The sequence below is a fragment of the Amblyomma maculatum genome, chromosome 11 (genome assembly GCF_055883805.1).
Source record: "Amblyomma maculatum isolate TAMU_Amacu chromosome 11, ASM5588380v1, whole genome shotgun sequence".
In the NCBI taxonomy this organism is placed as follows: Eukaryota; Metazoa; Arthropoda; class Arachnida; order Ixodida; family Ixodidae; genus Amblyomma; species Amblyomma maculatum.
In genome coordinates this window covers 36771523-36782714 of record NC_139354.1, presented here as the reverse complement: position 1 = coordinate 36782714, position 11192 = coordinate 36771523, and the positions used below count along the sequence as shown (strand labels likewise).

The 11192-nt window shown below is 48.8% G+C and overlaps 1 non-coding gene across 1 annotated transcript; it reads right to left on the bottom strand.

The window, feature by feature from the left end:
• Positions 1-273: 273 nt before the first annotated feature.
• On the bottom strand, positions 274-357 carry TRNAL-CAG (transfer RNA leucine (anticodon CAG)). The gene has a single exon. It is a non-coding gene; the product is annotated as a tRNA-Leu (tRNA).
• Positions 358-11192: the final 10835 nt, after the last annotated feature.

The following is an 11192-nucleotide window of genomic DNA, read 5'->3' as shown; positions in this document are numbered from 1 at the left end:
CCCGTTTCAAAGGGCACGCTCATTCCATCCATTCATCCATCCATCATAATGTCTTGGAGCACCGGACAACCACAAAGCGCGTCGAGACACAAGAGGCCTGGCCACGTGACTTTCATATCCAAGGGAAAAGAAAAAAACATCTTACTTCGTCCCAGAAGACGTGCGCCGCGTTGCATTCCATAAACACGTGTTGTGCGGTCTCCCAGGCGTTCTAAATGACCGGCAGTTGGTGAAAATTGAGTCTAACATCCTAAAAAAAAAAAAAAATTCACGTGTCAGAAGTGGGATTCGAACCCACGCCCGGAAGACCGGACTGCGACCTGAACGCAGCGCCTTGGACCGCTCGGCCATCCTGACAGGACTGTCGCGAGCACATTCTACTGCATTGTTAACATTGTGAACTTTCCTACTACCACCTTACTTTTGTGATATATAAACACTTGACTATAAGCGTGGCTTAAGCGTGTGGAACGACGCTTTAAGAGAATGCCTCCCACAACACTGTGTGCCCCTCGTAAGCTTTTCTCTTTTTATGACTTAAGGCTGTGCAAATATGAATAAAAAAGCCCACGTTTCGATATAAAGCAGTTGTAAATGTATTACGGTATCTACTCATATGTTTAATATAGACGTGTTATATTTTTATTTTCTTCATTTTATTATATACACATATTGCTCAATGTACGAAAAGGGAAATGTTTTCAGAGAATGCTAATACTCTCTAATCATTGCGAGCAAGCTTTTATTTATTTATTTATTTATTTATTTATTTATTTATTTATTTATTTATTTATTTATTTATTTATTTATTTATTTATTAGAAGGTCGAAGGCCCCATTTAAGGGTTATTACATGAGGGAGGGGTTGTCGAGTACATGAATCATTCGACGGATGATCTGAAGGTTGATGGGTCGGAGTGAAGCACGACGGGGTTTGGCAAATCATTCCAGTCCCTTGTGGTGCGAACACACAAGGTTTTCACAAGTTTGCAGTGACCTAGCTAGGAATCAAGATATATAGGCCACGACAAATATATTTCATCTCATAAAATATAAAGTACAAAGACTATGTCCGACATATTTTCCATGCTGTGAGGAAGCCACATCTTTCTAAAAAAAATTTTCAAAAAATGCCACAAGTCTTATAGAAGTTATTTTCAGCACATTTTCTTTACACGACTGGAAGACACACCTACTTTAAAACTGCAGGATAAATGAAAATTTCATGCCACATAAGGTTGCTATTTTTTGTCAAATACAAAATGGAAGTACATGAAACAGATGAAAATATAATTTTGCTCACAGCACTGAAGAGAAACAGACCTCTCCCCCCATCATGTAGGAAGGAAACAACTAAGGAGAGGCCCCATGTATCCCAGATGAATTGCGAAAAATATGCCGGAAGTCACGCTTTTCTTTAGGGGCAAATAGCAACAGCGTCGGCGTTGCTATGGGGCAGCATAGTTGTCGGCGCCGGCGCGTTGGCGTCGGATGACGCGGAGAAGCGCTCAGACGAGGAAGGGCATACAGAGGAGTGCGAGGGGAAAAGCTGCCCCATGTGAAGGTGGCGCCACAGCATTTTCCAGTCGCGGGCCGGCGTCGCGAAAAGTGACGTCACGGCCTCTCCTCAGTTTTTTCCTTCCTCCAGGCCTCCATAATATGCAGTCATACGCCGCTTGGACGCATGGACCACATTATCGTTCACTCCTCGACTTCATTGCATCAGCCAATCTTTTTTTCATTTATTTGACCACATCCTTTATCATTCATAGCATTCTTTTTATGCCTTGATGCAATAAACATAGCAAAAAAAAAAGAGATGTAGTTTAGAATTGTGTACTCTTGTTAACATTTCCCAGTCGGAAAAAATTACAGAAAGTTTTTGACGTTACGACAGAATTTCTGTGTGGTTTTTGACGGAAAACCTGTTGTGACAACAGAACATTCTGTAGTAACGCAGAAATTTCTGTAGTTACAACAGAAAAGTGCTACAGAACTACAGACAACAGAAATATACCACAGAAAAACTACACAACTACAAAAAGGTACTACAGAACTACAGAAACTTGTGATGATTACGACAGAACTACAGGATATTTTGTCGTATTTTTGACACAGTTCTGTAGTTTTTTTCGACTGGATTATATCTCATATTACCAATGTAAATGTCTGAGCCTACTATTCTGCCCCTTAGTCGCTGCCAAGAGGTAGGGGGATGCGGTTTCGTCACGTTGTGTCTCATAGCTTTTTCTGCAACTCTTCTGCCTGTATGCTGTTGCAATGCAGAACTAAATGAATCTGACTCCTAAAAAGCAATTGCTGTCTGCTCTTCCAGACACCATGAACGCTACTGCTTTAGTGGTGACAGGCACTGATTTTTCGGCATAAGCATAGACTGGGTCGCCATACCTAGACGGGGTTATGATAGTGCCAACTGGTCCAGCCCAACAGTTGCGACGTGCGACTTTTTTTGTAGCGACAGCTACATTGGCCACAGTCTCGCCATTTCACCATACGTGTCCGTGCCTGTCCGAAGAGCGAAGAAAAAAGAAAACAAAGAAGAAAGAAAAGAAGAAGGGAAGAAGAATAAAAAAAAATAACTCGGCAGTTGTTAGAGGCGAACGACAACAGCGAGTTGCAAGGACAGAATGTTCGTTCGAACGTTGCGATGGGGCTGTGGCACTGGAAGTCTTCTACACCCGAATGAGAAGGGTCAACGAGAGACAAGCGGTGCTCATACGTGAAGGGATTCCCCTAGAGCATAAATAAAGCTGAAAGCGCTCTTCTCAACTTTCTCTTCGACCTCTCCATGGTTACATCAACGCGCGCCCTGAGGCGTCAAGCTTCGTATTCCGACATCTGTGACAACCTGCTTTATCATCGCAATTATCATTCTGATAGACGAAAATGGCTTCTCGTCATTCCACGACACCTACGGGTCTACATTTGCTGATGTTTTACACTGACACACTGGCATGCAATGCGGTCAACGTGGGCCTCCTGTTCAAGACGTATATTCGCCTGCGCTTCCGATATTACAGGTGTGGCATGTACAACTCTGTTTTGAAGTACGTGTGGTCGTGCCTCGACTGCCAACGCCGCAAGACACCCACTCACCGTGCTTCTAGAGATTTGCAGCTACAGCCGTGTCCGTTTGCCCTTTCTACCGTGTTGGCATTGATTTATGCGCCCCCCCCCCCTCCAGTATGCACGGCATCTGGCAAACGATGGGATCTTGTTGGTGTAGATCACCTGACACGGTATGCTGAAACCGCCGCTCTTTCTGCTGCGATAGCCCAAGATGTGGCATCCTTTCTTCTGCGTAGGCTCATCCTTAGACACTGCGCCCCTCGTGAGCCGCTCTCCGACCGAGGCTGTGTCTTCTTGTCCGGCGTAATTCAAGCCCTGCTCCGAGAATGCAATGTAATTCATCGGACTTGCACTGCGTACATTACTCAAAGAAAATCGTGTCACTGAGCGTTTTAATTGCGCTCTGGGTTTTACGCCGGCTATGTACGTCGGCTCGAATCACACGAACTGGGCCCTGATATCTCCCTATATCACATTAGCGTACAATACTGCCACAGAATCTACTACAGGATCTTCTCCTTACTTCCTTCTTTACGGTGACCATCCCTCTGTTTCCATCGATACTGTGTTACCCTAACACCTTGACACACCTGGGAACCACTGTTTCGCAAGCCTCCAAGTGCAACAGATTGTCGCCACATCGCGCGATCCCTCACGACGGTTATCCCAATGCCTCCAGTAGGCTCGCCACGAAGACGATCCACCTGCCCAACTGTCTTCACGCCAGCTCTGTCGTCTGGCTTTAATACCTCCCATTGCACCGAGTCTCTCCAGGAAACATTTCGCAAAATATCATTGTCTCTGTCGTGTCGTGAAACGCACTTCACTATTGAATTACATTATTGTGCCTCTCACGTCATCTACCGATCTCCTTTGCTGCTACCGCAAGACAGTGCACGTCCAAATCCTCAAGCCTTACCCCTACAACATGGTTTCCTCCGCCCCTCAAGACGCCAGGTTGGCTCTTTTTGTTCCCGGGGGCCATTGTAAAGGAGACGGGCTTGCGCTTGAGCCGCGTGGTATTCGCCTGTTCGTGCGTCTGGCTGGTCTCGATGATCAGTGACTGCTGTTAAGCCTTTTTGAGTTCTCAAGCCTTGTATGAATATACCCCCAGAATATAATTGTAATTGGTAATCAATTGATACAGTGAAGAAAAGACAATTAAAAAAAGGTTAATTTTGTCAAAATACTGAAAATAAAGGCCCTATATATGATGATGCTAATTCAGAAATTTTGAAGTGTAATTCATGAACTTGTTGTTTGAAATATTATTTTTAAATTTGCGTAAAGTGAGATCAAAAGTGCCAAAATGCTCGTAGTGAAAAACGAGGTCTTTCTGAAGCAACTTAAACAATAGAGTGTAATTTGTCAATAATTGAAAAATGAAACACTGGAAAAAAAGATACAAATCTCAAAATGTTTACAACAGAAAGGCGAAGTTTGGTGATGAGAGTATAAAGAGCAAAAACACTATTCCAGACAATTTGTTTTTTGATGTTTTGATCATTTTGGTTGCCAAGTGAAACATTGTCGAAAAGGAATAATATCTCAATATTCCCGCAACGGAAAGGCAAGGTTTGCTGATGCACCCTCTGCTCTTAAGAGAAATTTATTTTCCACAAGGGGATTCCTGGCGATTGCTACTGTGGCGGTACACAATGAATAAATAGTTTGATTACGATTTTAGGAAGCGCACTTAGCGGCCACAGTCAATACGAAATTTCTCCAATACCCAACTTCTTTTTGTCTTCAAAACAAAATGCCTACAACGGAGAAGCAAAGTTTCCTCATGCGATCTGTAAGAACATTTTTCGCAAAGAGTTTATCGGGTACATACATACATACATAAAAAAACGTACATTACTCACAGACAAAAGCACTATACAAAACACTATAGGGTACATGTACATAATAAACTCAAACACATGATTCCCCAGAGAGGGGTAGACTATAGAAGGGGGGGGGTCTAATAAAGGACGACAGGCATCTCAAGTCTGCTCCCCCGTATGACCTAGAAGCGCGCGTGCTAGTGCCGCAAAAACCGCGTCTCGCCGCCCATTTACAACTGTCCAGACAGATACTTCCAGATGACGAGACGCAGCGTCTGCAGGCTGGGTATATTGCGCGGGCGGGAGTGCGACGCTCCTCAGCGAGGCATCTGCGACGCCACAACACAAACAGTACCACAGTGAATTTGTGTTCAAAAGGGTTGCGCCAGCGCCTGACGCCGGGGTTCATGCGGACGTTAAACATCCTATATTCGAGACCCACATTGTTCTCAGAACTACACACTCGATAAAAACATGCGAGAGGCTCTCGGGAGCACCGCAGTTGGCACACTGGTCATTGGGTACAATACCCCCATCTGGCAAGGCGCTGTCTCGTGGGGAGGACGCCCCAGCGCCTAAGCCAGTCAAAATCTCGCACTTCATTTGGCAGCCGACAAGCTGCCCACGCTCGCCATTTGGGGACATCGGTCTCTCGTTCCTCATCAGCTGAAAGCCAGCCAACGGCAACTTGTTCGCTGATGTGTATGGCTGGTCTGCATCAAGATTCGACTTTGTCTCGGCGACCTCGCGGTAAAAAGGCAAAGGTCTGTCCGCCTGTGGACCGAGAAATGGTCGGGTGTAAGCATACGACGTGCCGTACTCATTACGTACAGGATGAGTGAGCGACCAGGGTAAGACTCATCATCCAATATCCTTTCCACCGGCGAGTACTTTAGCCGCTGTCGGGATGCATTACAGGCCGAGGCCTCCCCTGCTCCTCGGAAGGTGTAGGATGTGACGGGCGACTAGTGCTGTCCTGCATCCCAAATAAAAGTCCCTCTGTTCGTCACACGACGCGGGTTGGTCGCGATACGCGCCACATAAAGGGTGAAAGCGGACGCTCGTGTCTTGATGACACTAACTTTAGCATTGAGAGTGAGGCTGAAACGCACTGCGTCAGAAAGGGCGTGCATTGCTCGTGAGAGAACTAGGACTGAAGAGCAGTTTATTGCAACTCCAAAAACTGAAAATGTATGCTCATATACACACTATATACTACACACTCTGTCCAACGCTATATCAAACCATGATATACAAGCTGCAGGCCCGTCCTGCATAACGACCATTGCACTAATGCCAAGCTAGAAAGCACACAACATGCACGCGTTAACACCTCGACATCCGTCCCCCCCAAAAAAGGGGGAAAAAGGGAGGGGGTGGGGCGCTCAGAAGAAACAGCACCACGACACTTTATAACACTCAATACAGCAGTGCCGGCATGGCGAGACCATCCGGACGAACAACAAAGAAACGTGTATGCCAGCGCTGCAGGAACCGCGCCTCCCCATCTGTTTCCAGACGCTTGGACAGGTATGCACTCCCAGAGGAGGAGACGAAGATTTCGAAGCGCTGAATGCATTGCTCGTGCCGGTTGCCTGCGTGCTTCCGCCAGGCAGCGGCGACGCCACAAAATAAAAATAACACAACACGCAACCAGGCGCGTAAACACTCTGCGCAGGCGACGAACTCCTGGCCCGTAGTGTACAGAAAACACACGTCTCACGAGGCGCCACATGACTCGCGCCAGTGAGCAGTCAAAAACTACATGGTAGATTGCTTCCGTCGCGCCGCTGTTGGGACAGCTGTCGCTAGGCACGATGCCCCGTGAAGATAGGCGCTGACGCGTGGTCAGAACTCCCCAGCGCCACCGCCACTCAAAGTCCCTGACCTCGGGGGTCAGGCGGCTGACTGCTCACAAACCTCCATCTATTATTTGAGGTGCGTCGATGATCGTCCGGGCTCAGTGGCAAGCTGGCGACCATCTCACTTACTACCGTTGGTGGAACCGCATCTATGTCCACCTCGGGTAGGTCGGCGGTTAGGGTCTGCCTGAAACCTGCTGTGACGCGATAGAACGAGTGTGGCCTTTCGGCCTGTGGGCCACTATCTCGATCCATGGTGCAAACTCAATTAGCTGTGCTCATCCAGTAGAGTAAGAGCGATCGCACCGGGTACGAATCGCTATCTAGCAGTGTCGTGACTAACTTAGTCCTGAGGACTCGAGCCACTGTGTTGATGCAAAGTAGCCCGAGCACTCCTCTTCTAGTCGGTAGGTGCAGGAGGTGGCGTGCGACGAGAGCCGTCCCACCACCCCACCTAACCACACGAGCGCCCCTATCAAAAACGCGAGACGGCCAGCCGTACGGCGTGGCAAGACGGCCACTCGCGCCACATAAAATGTGAATGCGCACGATTGAGATTTTACTAACGCGACCTTGGAGTTGAGCGACAGCTCGAAGCGCGCGGCTTCAGCGAGCATTCGGGTCGTGCGTGAAACTGCTTCGTCTCATGTGCGAGCTGATACTCCGCTTGGTTCAAATAGTACCCCAAGTACGCGGACCGCGTCCACAAATGAGACCCCGGCTAGCAATGAACCTTGAAATGATTCAAATCAGAGCACGTGACTTTTCCTTGTGTTGAGATGAGCCCTGTACACGGCCGCGTACTAGGAAATTACTCCCAAGAAAATGCGGAAGCTATCAACATCTCGCACGAAAAGGGAAATGCCATCCGCGTACGCAGAGATGGCCACTGTTTCCTGTCTAACAAGTGGAAAACCGCGAATACGTCTGTCAGCTGCAACTCTACGTAGAAGCGGATTGAGTGCATGAAGAGAGCCAGCAATAGGGGACATCCCTGCCGAACTCCCCGTGAAACAGGAAATCTGCCTGCAATGCAGCCATTTAGAAGGAGCTCATTAGTAAGATCAGCATAGAGCGAACAGGCAAGGCGGATAAATTATTCGCACAGGCCAAAGGAGCTCAGCACAGCAAGCAAATAGCTGTGCTCAATATTATCGAAGGCTTTGGCCTGATGTAGGGCGACGAGTGCTCCCGCTAGGCCTTTAACGAAAGCGTAAGAGAATGCATCTCTCGTTAGAGTTAGTGCAGCAAACACAGACTGTCCAAGAACCGAGCAGGACTGGTGCGGACTTATCAAGTCCTGCAAGTGGAGCCGTAGCCTCCGAACAAGAATCGTGGCCACCAGCTTGTAGTCAGTGTTGAGGAGGATTATTGGCTGCCACGATGATGGACTCGCTGCAGTCATACCCTCCTTTGGGTGCAATGCGTCCCGAGCAAAATGAGTTTGGTTTAGGCCCACTTTCCAGAAAGGTATTTACTACCTGGAGCAAGAGAGGACCGAGGATGTAAAACATTTTGAAGAAACCCGTCAGCAGGCCATCTGAGCCCGGCAAACCGGAACTGTTCATGGCACATAATGCCCTCCGGAGTAGCTCCATATTTTCTGGCAAGCAAAGTTCCCTATTCGAGTCAGCAGGAAGCTGATGAAGGGGCCCATAGAAAGACCCTACAGCTTCCTCGTAGTCTTCGCATTGGTCAAGGCATTGGGATGAAAAAAAGGCAATCGAAATGCGCGCTGAAAGTGCTTCTGATCTCGGCAGGATCGGACGGCGTGAACTCGTCCTCACGAGCGAAAGATTCTACACGAGTGCGACGGTCGCTGCGTTGGCATAGAGCACTCGCGTGTCCGAGATGGGCGGTATCTTCGAGCGACAGACTACGCTCGCGCGGAATGAAAGCCATTTTCCGAAAAACTGTGGGCGATCGCTACAGGTGCAATCAATGAATGGTCTCGTTACCATTTTTGGAAACACCCGTTGAGGCCACAGTCAGTTGCGAAATACCTCAAGTGGCACATCTTGTTTTTTGGCTCAAAGGCAGCGATTATGATTCCCTCACATTCCGCTTAACACATTGTGGACCACTGTTATTCGCAGTTTCTACAGCAGCAAGCACAAAACCTTAACAACGTCAAAGACCAAAGCCATGAGAGTGATCAGGTTCCATCAGAGGAAGGCAAAGGGATCAGAATGGCGAAGGGATAATGCAACTAAGACGGAACACGTCATTGTTGTTATTGTTGCGACTGTACGGAGGAAAAGAAAATGCACGGGTCTTCGCTGATTGGAAAATAGAAAAGGAAGAAAAAAGAAGAAGCGGAAGAGAAAGACACGCGTCCCAGCAGCCGCCGTCCACCACCGAAGCGGTGGCTGGTGCAATGACGGCCTACAACAGATAAACACTCGGTGGCTTGCTAGCCCCCGCCGCAAGCGACAGTGACCTACGAGTCCCAGCCCCGTAGGCCGGTCTCCCCTGCTGGGGCTGGGACAGGTAGATCACCGCCGCTTGCGGCGGGGGCTAGCCTGTTTGAATTTTTACCTGCTGTAGGCCGTCATTGCCCCCCCCCCCCCCGCGCTTCGGTGGCAAACGACGGCTGTTGTTGCGGCGCGCATCCTTCTTTTCCACTTCCTTTTCTTGTTTGTCTATTTTCTCTTCTGTCTGCCCCGCCGGGGTGGTGCTGTGGTAAGACGCCCGACTAATGTGCCGGAGTACCCGGGTTCGAACCAGACCTCGGCGGCTAAGTTTTGATGGAGGCGAAACGAAAAGGCGTCCGTGTGCTGTACGATGTAGCGCACGTTAAAGATCCCCAGGTGGTCGAAATTACTTCGTAGCCCTCCACTACGGCTCCTCTTTCTATCTTTTCACTTTCACACCCACCTTCCTCGCTTTCCTTACGGCGCGGTTGAGGTGTCCACAGAATACAAGTGAGACCGTTACCGCGCCTTTCCCTTCCTATATATCAATCAATCTCCTCTGTCTGCACGAGGCAGCGGAGGTGGCTCAGCTACAGGACCAGTAGCAGGCCCGTGCTTTTTCTTTTCCTTCTTCCTACAGCCATAAAAACAACAACAGCCCCGTAGGGCCAGGAAAAGCCATTACATGTCATGTTCAATTTGTGGCGTCGCCGCTGCCTGATGGAAGCACGAAAGCAACCGGCACACGCAATGTATCCAGCGCTTCGAAATCTCCGTCTCTTCCTCTGGACGTACCTGTCCGAGCTTCTGGAAACAGATGGGGAGGCGCGGTTCCTGCAACGCTGGCATACACATTTCTTTGTTGTTCGTCCGGATGGTCTCGCCATGCCGGCACTGGGTTGTTGAACAACAGTGCCGGCACTGGGCTTATTCATGCCCTGATGGGGCTGGGACAGGTAGGTCACCGGCGCTTGCGGCGGGGGCTAGCCAGCCACAGATTTTTATCTGTTGTAGGCCGTCATTGCACCCGCCACAGCTTCGGTGGTGGTGAACGACGGCTGTTGTTGCGGTGCGCGTCTTTGTCACCCTCTTCTTTTTATTGCGAAAGCAATACTGCTAGCACTTTTCTGCCGTCGGTAGAGGTCGTTCCTTCGCTACCATGTGACAGCGTGACGTCACGACCAGAGGAGAGCAGGGGCCCCAACTCGTCTCTTCGGCCGTAGTCGTTCCTTCGCTCGGCGCGGCGGCTACCACGTGACGGCCTCCTCGGCCCGCCGCTTGAGGGCGCTCGCTAGGAGAGGGTAAACGGGGCACCGCAGGTGCGCTCCGCCACGGCCGGTCTCGAGGGAGAGAGCGCGCGCTCTTTCTTACGGCCTTCTCAATCGCCGCGTGAACAATGGGAATTTTTCTCCTTGAGTCACGCTCTCCGCCGCCGCAAGGGGCGCGACCTGCTCACTGTTCGCTCCGCATCTGCTTCAGTGGCGGCGGGTGGCTTTTGCCTGGTTTCGCGCTGTCGCCCGCGGGTTTCGTGGTGAGTGCAGCCCCTAAATGAAAGATTACAGAAGGTAGATGCTGCAGCGGCATCCTGTCAACGTGCTACACACGTGAATGGAGTCTTTATATTAAAAAAACACTGTCGCTCAGCAAACGTTCAGCAAGCATATGACATGTATTGCGGCATGGTATCTACTTTTGTTCATATTAATCTGAATTTTTTCCCGAGCCTGTACAAGAAGATGAATAAAAAAAAATGAATGAGCATGATCACATCAAAGCTTCTTCAAGGCAAACATAACAGCAACAATGGCAAAACCATCTTTCAGCGCTAGATGAGAAACCATCGAGGTAACACCGAAGATGAAAATAATTTTACAAAAATGTAATGTAAGTTGCACGATGCTTACATGACAAAGTATTAGTATAACGTCAGAGTAAACGCTTTCAAGTTTTGTTATCAATTTTGCTATAAATTATAGACCAGCAAATGTTTTATGTTGT